Source organism: Mus musculus, chromosome 6, assembly GCF_000001635.26.
Source record: "Mus musculus strain C57BL/6J chromosome 6, GRCm38.p6 C57BL/6J".
NCBI classification, from domain to species: Eukaryota; Metazoa; Chordata; class Mammalia; order Rodentia; family Muridae; genus Mus; species Mus musculus.
Window position 1 is genome coordinate 72,694,218 of NC_000072.6, and position 20,151 is coordinate 72,714,368.

The 20,151-nt window shown below is 47.1% G+C and overlaps 1 protein-coding gene across 2 annotated transcripts in view, besides 1 other annotated feature; it reads right to left on the minus strand.

Annotated features, from left to right (window-relative positions):
* Positions 1–20,151, minus strand: part of Tcf7l1 (transcription factor 7 like 1 (T cell specific, HMG box)) — a 162,675-nt gene that overhangs the window by 67,847 nt on the left and 74,677 nt on the right. The window lies entirely within an intron of this gene.
* Positions 15,962–18,735: an enhancer, noted in NCBI's record as "VISTA enhancer mm1474". NCBI's record gives its function as "enhancer in: limb[4/4] | branchial arch[3/4]" and the evidence as "EXISTENCE:transgenic organism evidence [ECO:0001131][PMID:17130149]".

Genomic DNA, 20,151 nt, shown 5'->3' on the forward strand with positions numbered 1-20,151 from the left:
ATCAGCAAACCTCTACAGAGCCCCACCCTGGAGAAGGCACTGGGGCCAGACAAAGCACTCTTAAGAGGCAACAGTCATGTTCCAATTTTGTTTTCCCACACTGTGAGAAGAAGCCAAAAGTGCTGAGCTCCAAAAGGCTGGGTAAAACAAAATGTTGCGGAGGAAGACAAACCCTTTTAAAGGGTGACCTTGGGTGTGCCCTTCCCAATCAAGTTAAATGTCACTGCTCTGAGAACTGGTACGTTCTGATTTCCTGATTTTGCAGAATTCCAAAGCTAGCAGAACAAATTCAAACCCTCCAGCTTCCTTCCTTTCTCCATTTCCTTAAAAACAAAAACAAAAGGCACAGATTTCACATATCCATTAAGATCCAACTTATCCCCAAAGTATCGCTGGCTTTTACTGTTACTGTGTTTTAGGAAGGGAAAAAAAAAATCTCCCCCTCTTCCCCTCCCTGCTTACAGGCGCTGAGCTGTGTCCCACCCAGTTTAGTCTATAGTCGCTATCTATGGAATGTCACTGTTAGCTGGCACTGTCTGGGGATGTTTCTCAGTCAGTTTTTTTTCACATCTCAGATGGCAGCCAAGAGGTGCGGGAGAGAGATGCCCCCACATCACACCCTTGCCAACCAATGGCTCCTTGGCAGCCTCTAGAACTTGTAGGAGAAAGGGGCTTGCAGGATGAGACCCTCTCTATCATGTGATGGAAGGCCATGCATGTGTAAGACTGCTGGGTACCGAATGCATACATATGCCAATCTTTCCACGAAGGGCTGGGGAGATGGCTCCGTGGGTGAGGGAGAGAGGGAGAGAGACTGTCTGAGAGGAATGAGGCAGAACGAGAGCGGGACCCTAGGTGCCTTCTGGCTTCTGTGTGTAGGCGGAAACTTGCTCCCTCACACTTGTGTTTGTGAGAGAGAAACGGAGAAGGAGAGTGATGGATTCCGGGTACGGGAAAAAAGGCTCAACTGATAAACTCACCTGCCACATAAACACAAGGACTGAGCTTGGCTCTTTAGAACTCTTATAAACACAGACAGTTTAAGTCTGTGTCCCCCTAGCATCCCAGCCTACCCTGGGGCAGAAGGTGTGGAAGAAACAGAGCCACCACCACTACTACACCCCCACCCCCACCCCAGACAGCCCTCATAGGCTGTGCTGAACCACAGGCTAATGCTGAGACTTTGGACAGGGAGGGATGTGCTGGTGGACTGCATCATATACACGCGTGTTCACACATGCTACTCTCTGTTTGTATTGTGGTGCTAGATATTTAACCCAGAGGCTCACATAATGCTAGGCAAGCACCGGTACACATTTAAAAACAATTATCTGACTACTGTGCAGAAGAGAGGTAGGAAAAGGCTGTTTTAAGTTTACCTTTCTGTTGTGATAAAACATTGATCAAAAGGAACTTGGGAAGGAAAGGGTAAGTCGCCTCCATCACCGAGGGAAGCCGAGGCTGGCACCGACGCAGAGACCACAGAGGAACTCTGCTTCCTGGCTTGTTCCCAGTTTACTATCTCCCACAGCCAGGACCAGTCCTGTCCAGGGAAGGCCCTGTCCACAGGCCTGGGTGCTCCCACATCAATCATTAATCAAGAGAATGTCTCACAGGTATTTCCACAGAACAGTCTGATGGAAACAGTTCCTAAATTGAAATTCCCTCTTCCCAGGTGACTCTGGTCTATGTCAAGTTGACATAAGTTAACCATCCAGAAGGGTCCCTGTTTAGAGGATTGCACACTCCATTTTCCTTAGCTGCCAGATTGAGATTCCCTGTATAATGCGTGTGGGCTCCTCTCAAATACTTGGGGACCCTTCTCTGGAGTCCCCATACTCTTTTCCTGGCTGCTGTGAGGTTTCCTCTAGTCATCCAGAGTCCTCAGTCCCTGATGTGACCACAGAGAGAGACAGGTTCTCATGTCCTCAGCACAGTGCAGACAGTTTCTTATCTGTGTGCAAAGTTCTCCTGATTCTCCCCTCCAAGAAACACCACGGTACCTCAATACTGCTCAGAGGCAGTGGACTGGGTGTTTTCTCCTACCCACTCTGTGATTTTTTTTTTTTTTGCACAGTTTTTCTAGAAAGGTGATAAACATATAGTATGAGCTGAAGAGATACAGTGAAATCAGAGTGGAAAGGAACATCACGGAAGCACTGGATGAGGGGAGGCATCTGGGTGTGTGCTGAGTACCACATGGAAGGGAAGATACTCAGTGACCAGAATATCAGTGACGGGAGGGACCTGGAAAGCAAGCGTCCACAGCCAGGCTGATGTTGGAGTAGCCCTCCTCTGGCTGCAGAAACTGCAGATACTACCCTGAGGTTCTCTCTCTCTCTCTCTCTCTCTCTCTCTCTCTCTCTCTCTCTCTCTCTCTCTCTCTTTCTTTCTTCCATACTAGCTTAGGGGAGGATTTGTGTCTGAGTCCCTAGCCCCTCATTGGCTGCCTCGGGAAGGAACAACACTCTCCTGGGCATACAGCTGGGATCTCGCCATTACTTAGGTCTCTGCCGACCTGGGACAGGGAATAAGAGTCTTTCCTCCTGTTGACCCCAGAGGCCCAGAGCTGTCCAGGGCGGAAACATCTCTCATCTGGAGTGCCATCACCTGCCCTGGCCTGCCTGTCTCATCTGGCCCTGTCAGCCCAGGCTCTCAGCATTTGTCATTCCCACCCCATCGCTCCAGCACTGGTGAGCATGTCTTAGGAGTGAGAAACCTGGGAATCTATGTGCTCGCCTTTGTGCCCCATGCTCTGGTCCCTCCCCACCCCTTACAATCTGGTACCCCCACCCCCTCCCCGCCCTCTCCTTGTCTCTGCATTATCTTTAACTTTGTCCCCTGCCCCCTACTGTTTACACAGCTGCGGAATGAGGGGATGCAGCTTCTCCTGTTTGCAAGCCCAGGGTTAAATATATGTGTATTTCCGGCTCCCCACAACTCAGGCATTGGGAATGCTATCCGGGGACCCAACCTCCTGTAAATAGACCGTGAGCTGCTAATGGCACTTTCTGGGGATGGAAAAGCATATTGAACCACTTACTGTGCATGACCTTATAGAGGATGCTGGTGTAGGCTTTCCTGAAGCCCAAGGAAGGGGCTGCTACTCCACAAAGATGAAGCTTCTGTGAAGCAAGTGACAGCCATAGACTGCCACATTGCAGACCTCGGGTTCACCAAAGTTCCAGCCAGAAACCACAATTAGAATAGAGACCTTTGAGTGGGGTAACCCGGAGCCCAAGACACGGCTGAGTGTTGTGGGCACACAGATAGAAATGAAAACAAAGCAAGACGAACTGTCTGGGAGTTCCTGTAGTATTTGGGGTGTCCTGCAGTGTTTGAGACAGTCATTTCTGGGACCACACCCCAGGGTAGATAGGAAAACTAGGCCAGATACTCTAGAAAGCATCACCTTAGCAAGAGCTGGCAGAGGCAGGCTCTCAGGTTAATTTGGATCTATAGAGATGAGAGAATTAACAAGAGACCTGGAGACACCGCCCTAATCTGGAGACACCACCCTAAGGTCTCAAGAGCACAGCATAGGACAAGCTGGTACCTTGATGGTGTGGTGGTCAACAGGCTTTGGATTTGGCCATTTCAGTCACCACAAATGTCCCTGAAATCCCTCACTTCTTTCTTGTCTACATCATCCTGCAGTCCTAGAAAGCCGGGAGACTTACAAGGCATCTGAGACTAAACGCAGAACTGTCACAGCCTTCATTTTGACTTTCCTCAAGGGGCTGAGCCTGGAGCCTTAGCGAACACACAACCCTCTTTCCTTTTCAACATCAGATCTAATTTACTCAAGTCTGGTCTTGAACTTACCAAGTATCTGGGGATGTCCTTAAACGTTTGACTTCCTGAATGTGGGGTCTACACAGTGTGCCACCATATCTGATTTGGTATTAGTAATAAAACCTAGGGCATCCTATATGCTGAGCATGTTCCCTCCCAGTGGAGCCTTACCTCCAGCCTCGAATGTCTTATGTTTAAGACTTTGCCTCACCTGTCCTACTCACTGGGGGGCCCCAGCAAAGGGGCCCAGAATCTTCAAGTTACTTTTGTTTTGAAACAGTCACTAAAAAGATCTGGGTTTAACACAGAAGTGGATGCTCACAGTCAGCTATTGAATGGACCACAGGGCCCCCAATGGAGGAACTAGAGAAAGCACCCAAGGAACTAAAGGGAACTGCAACCCTATAGGTGGAACAACAATATGAACTAACCAGTACCCCGGAGCTCTTGTCTCTAGCTGTATATTTATCAAAAGATGGCCTAGTCGGCCATCACTGCAAAGAGAGGCCCATTGGACTTGCAAACTTTATATGCCCCAGTACAGGGGAACGCCAGGGCCAAAAAGGGGGAGTGGGAGGGTAGGGGAGTGGTGGTGGGTGGGTGGGTATGGGGGACTTTTGGTATAGCATTGGAAATGTAAATGAGCTAAATACCTAATAAAAAATGGAAAAAAAAAGATCTGGGTTTTGTTAGGCATGAAGATACATGCCTGCAGTCTTGATGCTGAGGCAGGAGGATTGCGCAAGTCAAGTGTCAGCCTGCTTGGCCTACATAGCAAGACCCTGACGCAAATAAAACAAACAATATATGGGTCTCAAAGGATGCACTGAAAGGAGCATCAGGTGGTAGAGACCAAACCAGGACTCTGACCCCGGTCAGGACCCCGACCCTCTACAGAAGAACCTGGGAAGACCTGCTTCTAAAACCAAGAATCTGTCCAGGAGCCCACGACAAACGTGACCCAGATCAAAGAATGGAGTCAGGAAAGCTCTGCTAGTCTGAGCAGGGTGCTACAGGGCAACACAGGGCCACATGTTCACCCACAGCCACAGGGCCTGAGCTCATTACTCTCCTCAGGGTTGCTAAAGTCATCCCGCCCTGACCTATGTAGTAGTTGCTAGGCAGCCATGTTTTGTTGTCATCTCTAAAGGACGCATGACTAACACTTGGGTTGGTAGAGCACATCACAGGTATAAGGCCTAGCAGCCTCTTGGTCTCTCACAGGACAGAAGACACATTGCCTATGGCAATACCACAAGGCCTATATTACCGGAATAGAAACCTCCTCCTTCCTGCAGTGTCCCTTCAAAGCCCAGAGGATGATGGTAACCAACTGAGCACATGGTAAGTTCTGCCCTGAAGGACATGGAGACAGGGCAAGAATCTATAATCAAAATAATGTTTGTTTATTTGCTTGCTTGCTTTGCTTTGCTTTGGGTTAATATTGGGGTCTTATTTCTACTTAGTACACACCTGGGCTTAAACTGAAGGCAAATGAAAGCCACTCTGACAGTCATTTCCTTGCCCTCTCTCTGAATCCAATAGGCACCAGTGGTTAACAGTATGGTGGCAACAAGTGGGTCAAAGGTCAGCCCCTCAGCCAGGGCTGGTTTCCATGGAGATGAGTCCTATTCATCTAGCACACAGAGCCTCTTCACAGCCACTTACACACAATTGAGCTATTACTGGGAGCCCAGGAGAGCCGTGTCTGGACCACAGTGCACTAGACAGGGCAGGGTTTAATGGAGCTGATTAAATGGTAGTCAGGGAATTACCCAGAGCAGGATTTGGGAATACCCTTCAGAAACAACTTAAATCCCCAAGCTTCATCCCCATTTCCCTCGCACAGCTCCCTTGAATAGAGTCTCCACGACCAATGTCCCCTTTGTGTAGGACAATGGCAGTGTCTACATTCTGCTGCTTACCTCCCCTTTCTTCCCACATGCCTAGAGCTGAGAGGACAAACCCAGTCTGAGACCCTGCACCTTGACGGCCCCACCTTTAGCATCTTTATCCTATTCTAGGTACTCAATGGTATTTGTTTCGAGATAAGAGTCTTGTTATGTAGCCCAGGCTGGACTCAAACTACTGTCAAACAAAGACAGGCTCTTGTCTCTTGTTGCCTTAGCCTTCCCAGGAGCTGGGACTATACAGGCTTGTACCACCACACCAGCTTATGATGGCATGATTTAATTATATATTTTTTAACTATAGAGGTATCAACTCAAGGCTGAGACTATAGCTCAGCTGATAAGAGTTTGCCCTAGTAACATATAAATGAGCCATAATGGTACAGGGCTGTAATCCCAACAATCAGCGGATAGAGGCAGGAAGATGAGAAATTCAAGGTTACTCTTGGCTACATGGGGAGTTTGAGACCAGCCTAGGTTGCATGTGACTGCCTCGCAGAAAAATAGTTTAATTTCTGTTGCTATAATGTATCTTGGAAAGGGAGAAAAGGGAATCAAAGGGAAAACAGAATTTAATTCAGCTTACAATTCTAGGGTATAGTCCATGCACCATTAGGAAAACAAACAAACAAACAAAACCCATCAAGACAGAATCTTGAAACAGCTAGCCACAGCCAAGATCAGAGAGAAACAAATGCATCCGTGGACACTTGCTTGCTTGCTTGCTTGTTTGCTTGAGTCTAGGGAATAGTGCCACCCACAGGGGGCTGGGCTGTCTCACATTAGCCAATTAAGACAATCCCCCACAAATAAACTCACAGGCTAACCCAATGTTGACAATTCCTCATTGAGACTTTCAGATTAGGTGATTCTAGGTTTTGTCAAATTGACAGTTAAGGCTAACTATCACAGATAATGAGCTCAAACACTTACAAACTGGGTGGTGGTGATGGTACACGCCTTTGTTCCCAGCGTTCAGGAGGCAGAGGCAGGCAGATTTCTGTGAGGCAGAGGCAGGCAGATTTCTGTGAGTTTGAGGCCAGCATGGTCTACAAAGTGAGTTCCAGGACAGTTAAGGCTACACAGAGAAACCCTATGGGGTCAGGGAGAAGATGATATTCCCTCATTAAAAACTAACATGAGCGTGAAAACTAGAAACCGCTGAACTATTCCTCAATGACTGAATGATTGAATAAACAAGCTCAATGTGGAACACCACTTAGTGATGGAGAAGCACAGCTCCAGGCAGTCACATGGACAGATATCCTGAGAGAAGGAAGCAAGGCTCCCAAAACTGCACAGATACGAACCCCGAGAGGTCATCCTGGAAAAAGTCCAAACAGTAGGGATAAAGACTAGAATTGCCAGAATTAAAGGCTGGCTATAGGAGAACTACTGACTTTGAAGGAAATGGCCAGAAATATTATTATTCTAAAATTTAGAGCAATTTAGAATCTAGATGGTGACACTTCTACAATTTGAAGCCAGGCATAGTGGTGCATGCCTTTAAACCCAGTAATTGGGAGGCAGAGACAAGCAGGTCTCTTGAGTTCCAGGACAGCCAGAGTTTCATAGTGAGAGCCTGTCTCAAAAATGAAACAAAATGAAACCAACCAACCAACCAACCAACCAAAATAAAAAACAGTTGTATAATTTGCTAAGACTCCAAAAGCGAATTTTCTGGTATGTTTTGTGTGTGGTGCATGTTTCTGAGAGTGTACATGTACACTCAAGGATGTATATGCACATATACACAAGGATGTATATGTATATTATATGTATGTGTATATGTTTGCACATAGGTGTTGAGGCCATAGGGCATCTTCAGGTGCTGTCTAGGATTTTTTTTTAATATTTATTTATTTATTATATGTAAGTACACTGTAGCTGTCCTCAGATACTCCAGAAGAGGACATCAGATTTCGTTACGGATGGTTGTGAGCCACCATGTGGTTGCTAGGATTTGAACTCTGGACCTTCGGAAGAGTAGTCGGCGTTCTTATCCACTGAGCCATCTCACCAGCCCCCTAGGATGTTTTTTTGAAACAAGGTTTTAACCCCCCTGGCCTACAGCTCACCAAGAAGGCTAGGTACAGCAGCAGGCCTTTGGTCTACCCATCTTCCCCACTCCTGAACTCAGAGATCAAGTCGGTGGCACCATGCCTGGCTTTTAAGAAAAACTGAGCTCAGTCAGGGCTTCATCTCTGGTCCCTGTGACTCCATGGTATTTTGTGTCTCTCCATCCTCCGTGATGCCAGATCACAGATGCTTGGACTTGAGCTCTTCAAAGAGCACGGAGGAAACAGTGCTGAGTCCTCAGGCCAGGATAACACAGACATCTGCATTGTCCCCCAAGTTACAGCTGCGACCCTGTGAGCACAGTGCACCACTTTGAACTATGGACTGCTCTCTCCAGCCGGGCAAAGGTAAAGATGACGATTAAAAGTCAAAAGAAGGAGGAGGTGATGGACGCAGGCATTCACTCTAACGTCTGCCAGCATTGAGGAGGCGTCATCAGGACCTATAGTTTTGAGGCTTTCTGCTAAGTATGCTATGGGAAGATGCTCCTTAGTGAGAACAGAAAATAGCAGGAAAGGTGGGCCGGCAAGAAGGCTCAGCAAGCAAAGGCACTTGCTTCACAAGCTGGATGGCTTGGGTTCACTCCCCGGAATACACATGAAGGTTCCACAAAGCTGCTCTCAGACTTCCACAGTAGCAATTAGGATCTCGAGAGCTAACACCCACGCATTAGGCTGGAGAGAGCAAATGAGTCACAGAGGGTCCACGCAGCCTTCCCAGGACACTCATGTGCCTGCCGTGGCCAGTGTTCAGAAGAGCCTCAAACTCAAAGAAGTGTACAATCAGTATTTGATGAGCAAGAAATACTCCTGAAGGCAGAAGATTGTAGAAAATCGGATGAAGGAGAAATGGAGACTAAATCCACAGGGGAGACTTATTCCAACCGTTCATCTAGGCCAAGTATCACGGAGCAGTTCTGAGAGATATAGAATAGCATCAAAGGCTGGAGACAAACCGCTCTGTGTTTGAGCACCTCAGGATGCCTGAGGCCTCGGGTTCCATATTCAGTGACACACAGACAGGGCTGGAGGGATGGGTCTTGGTTTGCTTTCCACTGCCGTGATAAAGACCATGAGCAAAAGCAGCTTGGCAGGAAAGGGTTTTCTGGCTTACAGGTTATAGTGCATCACTGAGGGAAGTCAGGACAGGAACTCATGCAGGAGCCTGGAGCAGGAACTGAGGCAGAGCCCACAGAGGAGGGCTGCCTCCTGGCTTGTTCCTCACGGCTTGCTCTACCTCGGGGTTTCTGTTTTGTTTTGTTTTTAATTTTTGTTTTTAAATAACCAGGGCCATCTGCCTAGGGATAGCACTGCCCTCAGTGGAATGGGTGCTTCTACTTCAATCATTAAACAAGAAAATGCCCCACAGACTTGCCTCTAGGACAATCTGATAGAGTCTTCTTCTCAACTGAGGTTCCTTCTCAGATGATTTTAGCTTGTGGCAAGTTAACAAAAATAACAAAAAACAAAAAGTAAAAAGCAGCTGGGCGCACGCCTTTAATCCCAGCACTTGGGAGGCAGAGGCAGGTGAATTTCTGAGTTTGAGGCCAGCCTGGTCTACAGGGTGAGTTCCAAAACAGCCAGGGCTATACAGAGAAACCCTGTCTTGGAAAAGCAAAGAACAAAACAAAACAAAAAACAAAAAGTAAAAAGCAAAAAGCAAAAACAACCAAACCAACTAACCAGCACAGCGAGAGAGGAAAGGTACTTGCCATCAAGACTGTTTACCAGAGACCAATTCACGGAACATCCATGGTGGACCACCACAAACGAGTTCTCTTGTCGCCACATTTGGGTCATGACCTGTGCGCACACCTTTAATCCCAGCACTCGGGAGGCAGAGGCAGGCGGATTTCTGAGTTCGAGGCCAGCCTGGTCCATACAGTGAGTTCCAGGACAGCCAGGGCTATACAGAGAAACCCTGTCTCGAAAAATACAAAAAACAAACAAACAAAACAAAAAAACCCAAAACAACAACAACAAACCAAAAAAACAAAACAAACAAACAAAAAAAAAACCAAAACCCCACACGTGTCTTATTTGATAGTATTAACTCACTGAATCTGGACTGAAAACTAACAGGTGAGGGTGGTGGTAGAAGAGTCTCTATTGCAGACAGAGAAACTGGGCGCAAGGAAACTCTCTGTCTAGCCCTGTAGGAGGATTCGAACTTCTGTTGACCAGAGTTCTCACATCCAACCCCTACACTGCTCTGGGAATGAGATGAAGACCGCAGGGTGAAGATTACCAGAGATGCAACTGTAGTGCCCAGCTTTCCACGGCTCAGGGTGGATGGAAAAGTATATGGAGGCAGAATATGGCTGAATTGTCAGCCACATGCATGGGTGCCCCCCTACCCCCCAAAATGGAGGCTGCTGTTTTCCATGGTGCTTGGGAATTGCTTTGGTCTGGAACACACTGTCCCAGATGGTCTGGAATAGAATGCAGGCTCCAGATATTCAAAGTTGTGTCCGGGGGGCCTCTCTAAGGAGTGAAGGGCCATCACGTGGGGGGTGAGGGGGACGACGGGACACAGACTCAGTATGCCTTCCTATCGCTGCAGGTGTTCCAGCAGACGCCAGACAGCAAATTGTTGGACCAGATAACCCTGAGATCTCAGCTCACGATTAATTACTCTCAGATGCAAACAACTGCTTCTTGGGCCTGCGGAAAGGACACGCGGACAAGAAGCCCTGTCTTCTTGCTCAAAGAAGAAATACCAACAAGGTGCTAGGAGACACAGAAGACATGCCTGGGAAGCTGGGTCATACTGCACCCCCATTTCCAGGAAAACAGACGCCCCTTACCATTCTTGCGGGTTAGCTCAGCACGCCTTTCCAGCATGCGAGATCCCTGCAGATGTTTCAAAGGATTCTCCATGTACCCTATAACATTTCCGGGAACATTTATACGCTCTTTCCCCTGCAACACGGCATTAAACCTGAGGGGACTAAAAGTCACGGGATCTGTCCAAGTGCAGGAAAGTGTTCGGAAAGCTTTAGACATTTGTTCCGTACTGAAAAATGGAACAGCAAATTAGAAGGTGATATGCAACTGTCCCCTCAGGCTTCCCTCCTGGCAACAGTGCAGAAAAAAACAAAAAAAAAACAAAAAAAAACCAGACACTGAAACTATTAGGTTTTTTTCTTTTTTTAAGGACTTATAATAATAATCAGACTGGTTGTTCCTAGTTAAGGGCTGCCCGCAAACATAGTGTGGGGTAAAGGAGAAATAGGATTCCCACAGTTGGCTTGGAAACAGAAGGCCTCATCCAGCTTCCTTTCGAAGGCCACAGGACAGAGCTTTAAATACTCACAGTTATACATTTGGTGAGCCCAAGTATGGGAAGCTATTCTAGGGAAACAATTCTAAAATGCTCTATACGGGACTGGGGAGACTCAGTGGGTTAAGTGCTTTCTGTGTGTGAAAGAAGACCCGACTTTGAATCCTCAGAACCCATGTTAGTTACAGGCAGGTGGGATAGCTCATGTCTGCAATCCCCCTGTGGGAAAACGAGACCTAGAGAAGCCAATAGAAGCCCTGCTGTTAGCCTGGCCTAGTCAGTAGTAAACAAGAGACGCCGTCTTGGACAAGGGAGAAGGCGAGGACGGACAGGTGAGGATGTCTCCTGACCTCCACACATGCTACATGCCATGGACATGCAAGCGAGGGAGGGGGGACAGAGGGCTGTGGAGATTTCAGGCTCCCCATTCATTTGCTACGTTGAGCTACATAAAACACACCTGCCCGAGTTCACAGTAACCTCCTGACTCTTCCAGATACTTCTTCCATTCATTTAGTTTTTGAGACAAGGTCTCGCTCTGCAGTCCAGGATGGACTTGAACTCAAAATCGTCCCGTCTCTATTTCTCCAGTGCTTGGAATTACAGGAATGGCCTAGATCAGGCATTCCTGGACACCTTACAAGCACACCTCAGTTTCCTCCCCGCCCCCAATCTCAATTTCTTCCTTTTTGAAAAACCTCATTTATTGTTCTTATTCTCAGGGATGGGTGGGACCCATGGAGCAGATGTGTGGAGGTCACAGGACAGCCTTGTGAAACTGGGCTTTCTCCCTCAACCTTCACTGAGATGCTGGGATTCCGCTTGCGTTATCAAGTTTACAGAGCTGGTGCTTAGCCTGCTGGACATCACTAAGAACAGCAACTGATTGATTGATTGATTGATTGATTGATTGATTGATTGATTAAGCAAGCATGCATGCACACCAGCAATGCACATGCATACACATGTGCACACACATGCACAAATAATGCATGCACACACAAACACATGTACAGGAACACACTTTTTTTTTAAAGACAAAGAAGACCCTGCTAAACTCTCACCCTGCCACCCTGTAAACATGTTGAAAGGTGTGTGGATCAGGAAGCCTACAACTTCAGAAGCTGACAGACAGACAGACAGACAGACAGACAGACAGACAGACAGACGGATCAGAGCACAACAGCGTGAGGTGGGAGCTATGTGTTTCTGCATGGAAGTATCTCAAAGCCCTCTTGAGCTAACAACACCTTCACTCAGGCAGAGAAACTGCCTTAGACTGGTGGGTGGAAAGGAAGCAAAGGGGATATCTGGACATGGCTGCAACCATTCTAAGCACTGACAAATGAGACCCTGTGTTCATTCTGTGAGGAGGCTTAGACAAGGTTACAAGGACATTAAAGAGAGTGGAGAGATGGCTTGGTAGTTATGTGGACATGACCCACTTGGTTGCCAGCTCCTGGATTCTATGGGCATCTGAACTTTCACACCCACACCCACAATCAAACATGAATGTTATATATGTACACACACACGTTTTACAGTCTTAGGGCTTGAATTCAGGGTCTTGACATAGGTTGGTACTGAGCTACATCCCCAGGACTGTATACATATTTACAGCTATCAGGGCACCAGTACTGTGGTCTAGGCTTAAAGCCCACAAACTATGCACTGTAGAACTGGTGAAAGGGCGGTGATAGAGAATGACGGGTCCCCAAGACCAAGTGGCTAGCAAGGGACAGAAAGGAGAGAGGGTCTGTAACTAGAGACTTCCCACAAAATCTGCCAGTGACAGACACAAAGGGGAACAGCACAGCCAATGAGTGGCCAAGGCTTATCTTCAAGGAGGATTTCTTCAAGCACTGGTGGCACATGCCTTTAATCCCAGCACTTAGGGGAACAGAGACAGGCAGATCTCTGTGGGCTCAAGGGCAGCCTGGGCTACAGAGTGAATTCCAGGAAAGCCAAGGCTACATAGAGAAACCCTGGCTCAAAAGAAAGAAAGAAAGAAAGAAAGAAAGAAAGAAAGAAAGAAAGAAAGAAAGAAAGAAAGAAAGAAAGAAGGAAAGACACCACCACCAACAAAAAATACAAAAACAAGCAAACAAACAAAACTAACCAATAAATAAAACAAAACAAAAACCTATTTCTCAAAGTTGCCTTGTCCTGTTTTGTGCTAATTATTTCCAGGCTTTTGCAGCAGAGCTAGGAAACACACACACACACACACACACACACACACACACACACACACACACACATTTATATCCAACCTTTAGTTCTCAGTCAGACCTTAGATTCTTTTCTCAGTTTCAAACCCTCCTTCCTTCCAGCTTGAGAAATCTGTTTGTGTACCGACAATGCAATCACTTTCCTTCGACACTCAAAATGCAGATAACAGCTCAGAGTTAGCACTCACTGCCTCCTCATCAAGTCAGCTCACGGAGACACTTTAAGGGGTTGAGGTGTCTTTTAATTCTTACTCTCTACTCCGCTAGGGATTGACAGATCTCTCTCTGTGTCTGTACATCTTGGTCTTGCACAGGTCATTGATTTCCAGCCTAATGCAAGTCCTTGGGAACTCGAAGCTGAGCTGTGACATCCTGCCTTCTCTTGGCTGGACAGATGCAAACCCAGAGCAGAGATCGATCAACCACACCAGACACCTGACTCTGGGCTCTGCTCTGGGCAGAGTCAAACAACATCCACAGCAGTACGGCTGAGTGCTGTTCTCCACAGGGGACCCGGAGCGGACCTCTGTTTTACACAGGCAAGGTCCAGAGATTGACAGACTCCCCTCACAAGTGATTGGCCGGAATCTATTGAAGAAACATCTAACACTTCACACTCTGCTCGTGGGTGCATAATGCGCTCGTGCATGTGTGTTTTCAGAGAACTGAACCCATGGCACTGAACATGCTAGGAACATGTGATCACTAAGCGACATCCCTAGTCCTCATTTCTTTTTTCAGCCTCTCATGTATCTGAGATTACAGGTATACCACAAAAACCTGCCAACATTCTTTCTAAGACTACCCTTTTTTGCATGTGTAGATGTGTGGTGTGGTGTGAATGTGCCCACTCGGGTGGTTCTCTCCACTGCTCTCTACCTTACATAGCAAGGCGAGGTACCCCAGCTAAATGCAGAGCTCACCGTTTCCGCTAGTCTAGCTAGCTAGCGTGTTCCAGAGATCCCTTGTCTATGCCGCCTATGGAACGGGACCTAGGCTGGGCTGCTGCACTCCTCTGGCTTTTAGGTAGGTTCTGGATGAACTCTGGTTCCCACGGCAGTGCAGTAAGCACTTTACCCACCAAGCTATCTCCCTACCCCTTAAAGATAACCTTTAATTCAAAAACAAAGACAAAACCCTGTTTCAAACAGTGAGACAGGTTCTCTCTGTGGCTCTGGATGGACCGGAACTCATGCTGTAGACCAGGCTGATCTTGAACACAGAGATCCACTTGCTCTGCCCACAGAGTGCTGATAATTAAAGTTGTGCGCAACCACATCTGGCCCATAATTTTTTAAAAAATGCAATTATTTTAAATTTAGGGTTGGTGGATGATACTTGTCTGGCAATTACACAGCTCTGAGTTTTACCTACAAAACTCGCACCAAAATGCCAAGCGTGGTATGTCTGCAACCCCAGCACTGGTGAGGCTGAAGCAGGTGGAGTCCTGGGGCACATGGCCAGGCAACCTGGCCTATTTAGTGAGCTCCAGGCCAAAGATGGCCTGGTCTCAAAGTGGGTAGCCAGTGTCCCTAAGGATGACCCAGAGTTTGTCCTCTGGCTACACGCACACACACACACACACACACACACACACACACACACGGTTTTTATTTATAAAAACGAATGGGATATCATCTTTTTGTAAAAATTATGTATGCTTAAATTCAAAATGCAGAGCAAATAACTAGCCATGCTAACGTACCATTATCTAGAATGAAGACATTTCCCCATCACCTAAAACGTCTTAACTGGAGTCCTCAGCCTTTTCCCCATACTGCCCAGACATAATTACTGTCTCCAAGGCACTGTTCATCAGGCCACTGCTTGTTCCTGTAATTACAAACCCATTACCCACAAACTGTACATAGACTCCAACTGAGTGTCTTCCTCAACTTGCCATGCTAAAAGCTCCAAATGTACAAGAAAATAGTGGAATACTGTGAACTCTGACCTTCAGCCAGTCTCACCACGATTAACATGCTCCCAGATTTCACTCCCTCTGTCTCGCCTCTTCATATTCCCACACATATTTCTGTCTCATCTGAATCAAGTGTAGATACCGTCATTAATAAAGACGTCACCTTTAAGTACCCAGCCTCCATCTTGTAAGCACACGCAATTCTCCTACAGGACTGATGTCATCATCATTATTATCATCATCATCATCATCCTCTTGGAAAGTTTGTTACCGAGAGTTGTGAACTGCACCCGGGGCCCTGCAGGAAATTCTAGCACTGAGCTACACACTGAACCCCCTCCGAGAGCTGAAGCGTTTGTGAAAGGCTCTTTCCAACCAACATCAGATCCCCAGAACTCATGCCTGTTATTATGTGTAGCCATGGTTGATTCTGCTCTATGACTGCATGTGTGAAGTTATTATACTGATGACCACGGTTTAAGCTTCAGCAGGCAATGCAACATTTATTATTATATCTACGCACACTGTAGCTGTCTTCAGGCATATCACAAGAGGGTGTCAGATCTCATTATGGATGGTTGTGAGCCACCATGTGGTTGCTGGGATTTGAACTCAGGACCTTCGGAAGAGCAGTCAGTGCTCTTAACCGCTGAGCCATCTCTCCAGCCCCCAACAAGATACACTCTTACTCACATCCTTCATGTAGAGAAGACTTGCTGGGGCCTAAGGGCTGCACATTTACTAGGTGCTGCCAAACCATTCTTGAAAACAAGGACACTATTGAAGTATCTTTTATGAGCTAATATTCTTACAAACACATGCGTCATGTCAAGCTTTAATTTTTATCATCATTGTTTTCCTTTGCATTCATATGGCCCTGTTTCTGTTTTAGAATTTTAACTTTTTTTTTAATGTGTATGAGTGTTTAATATGTCTGGGTACCACATATGCGCCTGGCACCTGAGGGAGGCAGAAGGTGTCAGGGCTCCTGAAACAGGAGTTACAGAGGTTCTGAGCTGCCAGGTAGACACTAGGAATTGAACCTGGATCCTCTGCAAGAGCAGCCTGTGCTCTTAACCGCTGAGCCATCTCTCCAGCCCTGTTGTTTCTTTTTTCAAACAGAAACTCTTGGTGAAACATCTTATGTCACTATTGAGGCCTCTACCACAAGACGTCCTTTGGCATGACTAGTTAATGCATCTCGCTGCATGAACTAGTCTTTCCTTGGGTGATATGTTCAAGTGAGGTTTACTTTTGCCCTGTCAGTCACTCCTTGCGTGAAAGTAAGGGCTTGTGCTCTAGTATCTTCCCCGACATTTTAAGCTATAGAGGGTGGGAACCTTCTCTCATTGTCCTTACAACTGCAGGATGTGTGCAGCAACTGTAACATGAATAGGTGCACGTGTGCACACTGAGTGTGTGTGTGGGCGTGTTAATAGGGTTGAGCTGATTAACTTCACAACACCATATGCATTCCATGAGCAAAACAAGGCATGGTGCATGTCTGTGGGCTGGAATGTTTGGTCTTAGGTTCTTTTGCTCTCTGAGGCAAAATGGAGAGGGTAGGATGTGAACCGGGTTCACTCACTAGCTGGCTCGCTCACTGGGATTTGTTTGGAATCCATAGTTTCCGAAAACCTTAAGCACAGCGGGACATGGGGTCCCCAGATGGCGAGGGGCTGTTAGATCTTCACGGGCCACGGAAATGGGCAAATTGCATTTTGCACAGTCACATAACTTCCCGACAGAACTTGACTATTATTTCCACAGCAGTCAAGTTCTTCAGAGTGGAGGAGGGGCTGATCTAGGTGCCTGGAGCCAGGGTCCAGGAGAGGCTGAGCTGGGTAGACTAGTTGGCTGAGGCTAGCTTATTCTCAGAGAGCCTCCTTTCATCTCTTTTGAATAAAATCTGCATTCCCTTTCTGGTAGAAGGGCAGGTCTCTGTTAATGGCCCTGAGTGTAGTGGACTCTGTGCCCTCAAAGCCAAGCTCCTCGAGGAAGCTGAACCCAGGCCAACGTTAGTACAAGAAGAGAAAGAGGGATTGTCCCTCTCACATAGCTCAACATCTCATTCTCTTCGAGGCCTCAAAACCCTAATTTGACCACAAAAACCTGGCCTCTGGTGTTTCTGTTATGAGTATCGGATTCCTTCAGCTGAACTTGGCTGTTCACTGCCTGAACAAATTACATTAACAATACAGAGAAATGTATACAGGGCCTTAAAAACACTGCTGAGCAGGGACCAAAACAAAGACGGCTGTATCCTAGCAACAAACCTCACCCCCCAAGCAAGGCTGTGGGCTCTGCCAGGGATTGTAAGCCATTGAGCGCCTCTCTTCTCTGCAAACAATTAGGGACAGAGAAGTCACAATTACAGATGGGATTTACAGCCAAAGGGGCAATCTATAAATCACAGAGCTCCCACCCCCAGCCATTCCCAGCCAGATAATCAGAGCCAGATGTTCACCACAGCTGCTTTCGACGTGGGTACACTGTTGGCCAACCTGACCACACTCCTGCTCTGAGCCAAACGGTCCAGCCAAGTCAGAGGGGCCTCTGCATCCTGGAGCCTGCCCAACCATAGGAAAGGTTGGGGCATGTGGGAACTGTTTGCTGGAGCAATCACGGAGGCACAGGCTCCCCTCTGGTGAGGACCTGTGGCTTGCAAGTTCCTGCAAACCTGGCACAACTAGTGATGGTGGTGACCATGGCAATCAGCAACCACATCTTTAGCATCTCTTGCTAGGGGCTAGGCACTGGATGGAGCCTTTTAAGGCATGGTTGTTAGGGAAGTTCTTCAATTATTCACCCAATTTGGAGCTGAAAACAGGAATTGCTTGTGTCAGCCAATTTGCAAGCATGAGGACCTGGGTTCGGATCCCCAGCACCCACATAGAAACCAGGCATGCACTGCACATCTGGAATTCCAGCGCTGGGAAGGGAGTGACATTCACCCCCTAAGGCCCATGGGCTAGCGAGTCTAGCCAATCGGTGAGCTCAAGGTTTGGAGAGACCTTGTCTCAAAAGAGAAGGCAGAAGCCACTGGAGAACACACCTGATGCCGACCCCAGGTCTACACACACACTGTACATACACTGCACAAAGGAAGTAGAAAATAAAGTAGCTAGTCACCCAATCCATAGATGAAGAAAATGAACCTCGGAGATGCCAAGGATTTTCTAGAATGTCTCAGTGCTGGTAAGTAGTGGGGGAAACAACTCAAAGCTCCGTGTGTGACCTCAAGATTGACTTTGAGACCCCGACAATCTCATTCAGCAGTAGAACAGTGGGGAGACTTTGGGCGAATAGAGAGAAAGGCTTTAGAAATTTGTCTCTGGACTGTATAAATGAAAAGAGGCTTGCGGTTGTTTCATCTCGCCATAGGTGACTCTGTCTTAGCACTCTGTTGCATTTATTTGTTTATCTGCTCATTTAGTGCGTGTGATGTGTATTGGTCACACATGCCATAGAGCACACATGGAGGTCAGAGAACAACTTGTGAGAGTTGACAGCAGGCATCTTTACCCGATGAGCCATTTCCGTCAGCTGGTGACTCTATTTTAAATGCCCAGGCTTTAACCAAGCCAGAATTTTAGGACCTAGGGTCATGGGATTGCAATCGCCAAGTTTGTTAAGAGCGGTATTATTCAAGTGTGGCCAAGGATTTCTGTTCATAGACCTCTTCAATACATTTTCTTCATTTTTATTTCCTAAGATATGGCATATATAAAGTGCGCATTCGTTTTAAGGGATCAGGAGATGGCTCAGTGAGTAAGTGCACTTGCCATGTACGTCAGACAACCTGATGCTCCTCAGAACCCTTGTAAAAGCCTGGCACAGTACTGCAGACACCTGGAATCCCAGTGCGCACCTACAAGGAGATGGGAGGTAGAGAGGGGGGGACTCTCTAGAATCTTGGGGATGTGTTAGCTAGCTGTAATGCAATGCAATAACGAAGAGACTCTGTCTCATATGGGTGAAACGGCATAAATCTGGTTTCTCTATGTACATCAATGTTCATATACATGAAGAAAAAAACATATACCCACCCCACCCAGTGAAGACCTCAAACTCATAGAGATCTGCCTACCTTGCCTCCTGAGTGCCAGGATTGAAGGCTTGCGCCACCATGCCTGGCAAATGCACTTGGTTTTGCAGAACTGGGACTGACCTCAGGGTCTCATGTATAGTAAGAAAGCATTCGGCTGTATTCCAGGTCTGTTTTATTTTTAATTCACTGTGTAGCACAGGCATGCCTTGGAGTTTCAATTTTCCTGCCTCCGCCTCCTGGGTAGTTAGAATTCCTAGCCTATGCCCTCAGATGGGGCTCAAGTACACACAGCTTAATTGTAGAGCTTAATCGATTTTTGTGCATATATAAACTAATGTCAACACCACCAGATCAAAATGTGGAACATTCTAGGGCCGGGGAGATTGTAGAGCAATTAAGTGTGTTTGCTGCTCTCCCAGAGGACCCGAGTTCAGTTCCCAGTACCTCCACTGGGTGGATCCCAATAGTCTGTTTCCCCAGCTCCAGGGACCCTGATTTCTAATGGCCCCTGCACACACATGCCTTGACCCCCTATAGTTTAACAGTGAACTCTAAGAAGGACACGGAATATTCTAGAGACCATTTAGAAGGTTGTTACTTGCTTCACCAAAGTCAATAACAACCCTGACCTTGTTAACATTGTCAGCTTCACTAGCTTTCGAACATTACCATGTGCCCTGCCTCTGTAACTTTCCTCCAGTTTTGATTACTCTCAGGGTTAAACCGCGGCTTCCAATTCTAAACCACCAATAATAAAAACCAGAGATAACACCATTAGTCCCGTCTACCGTTCCCAGGTTTGTGAGAATACTGTACAACATCTGTGACTGCTCGTCACCAGATCCTTGCCTTCAAGTGGGGAGAGGCCCTGAGTCATTTGTC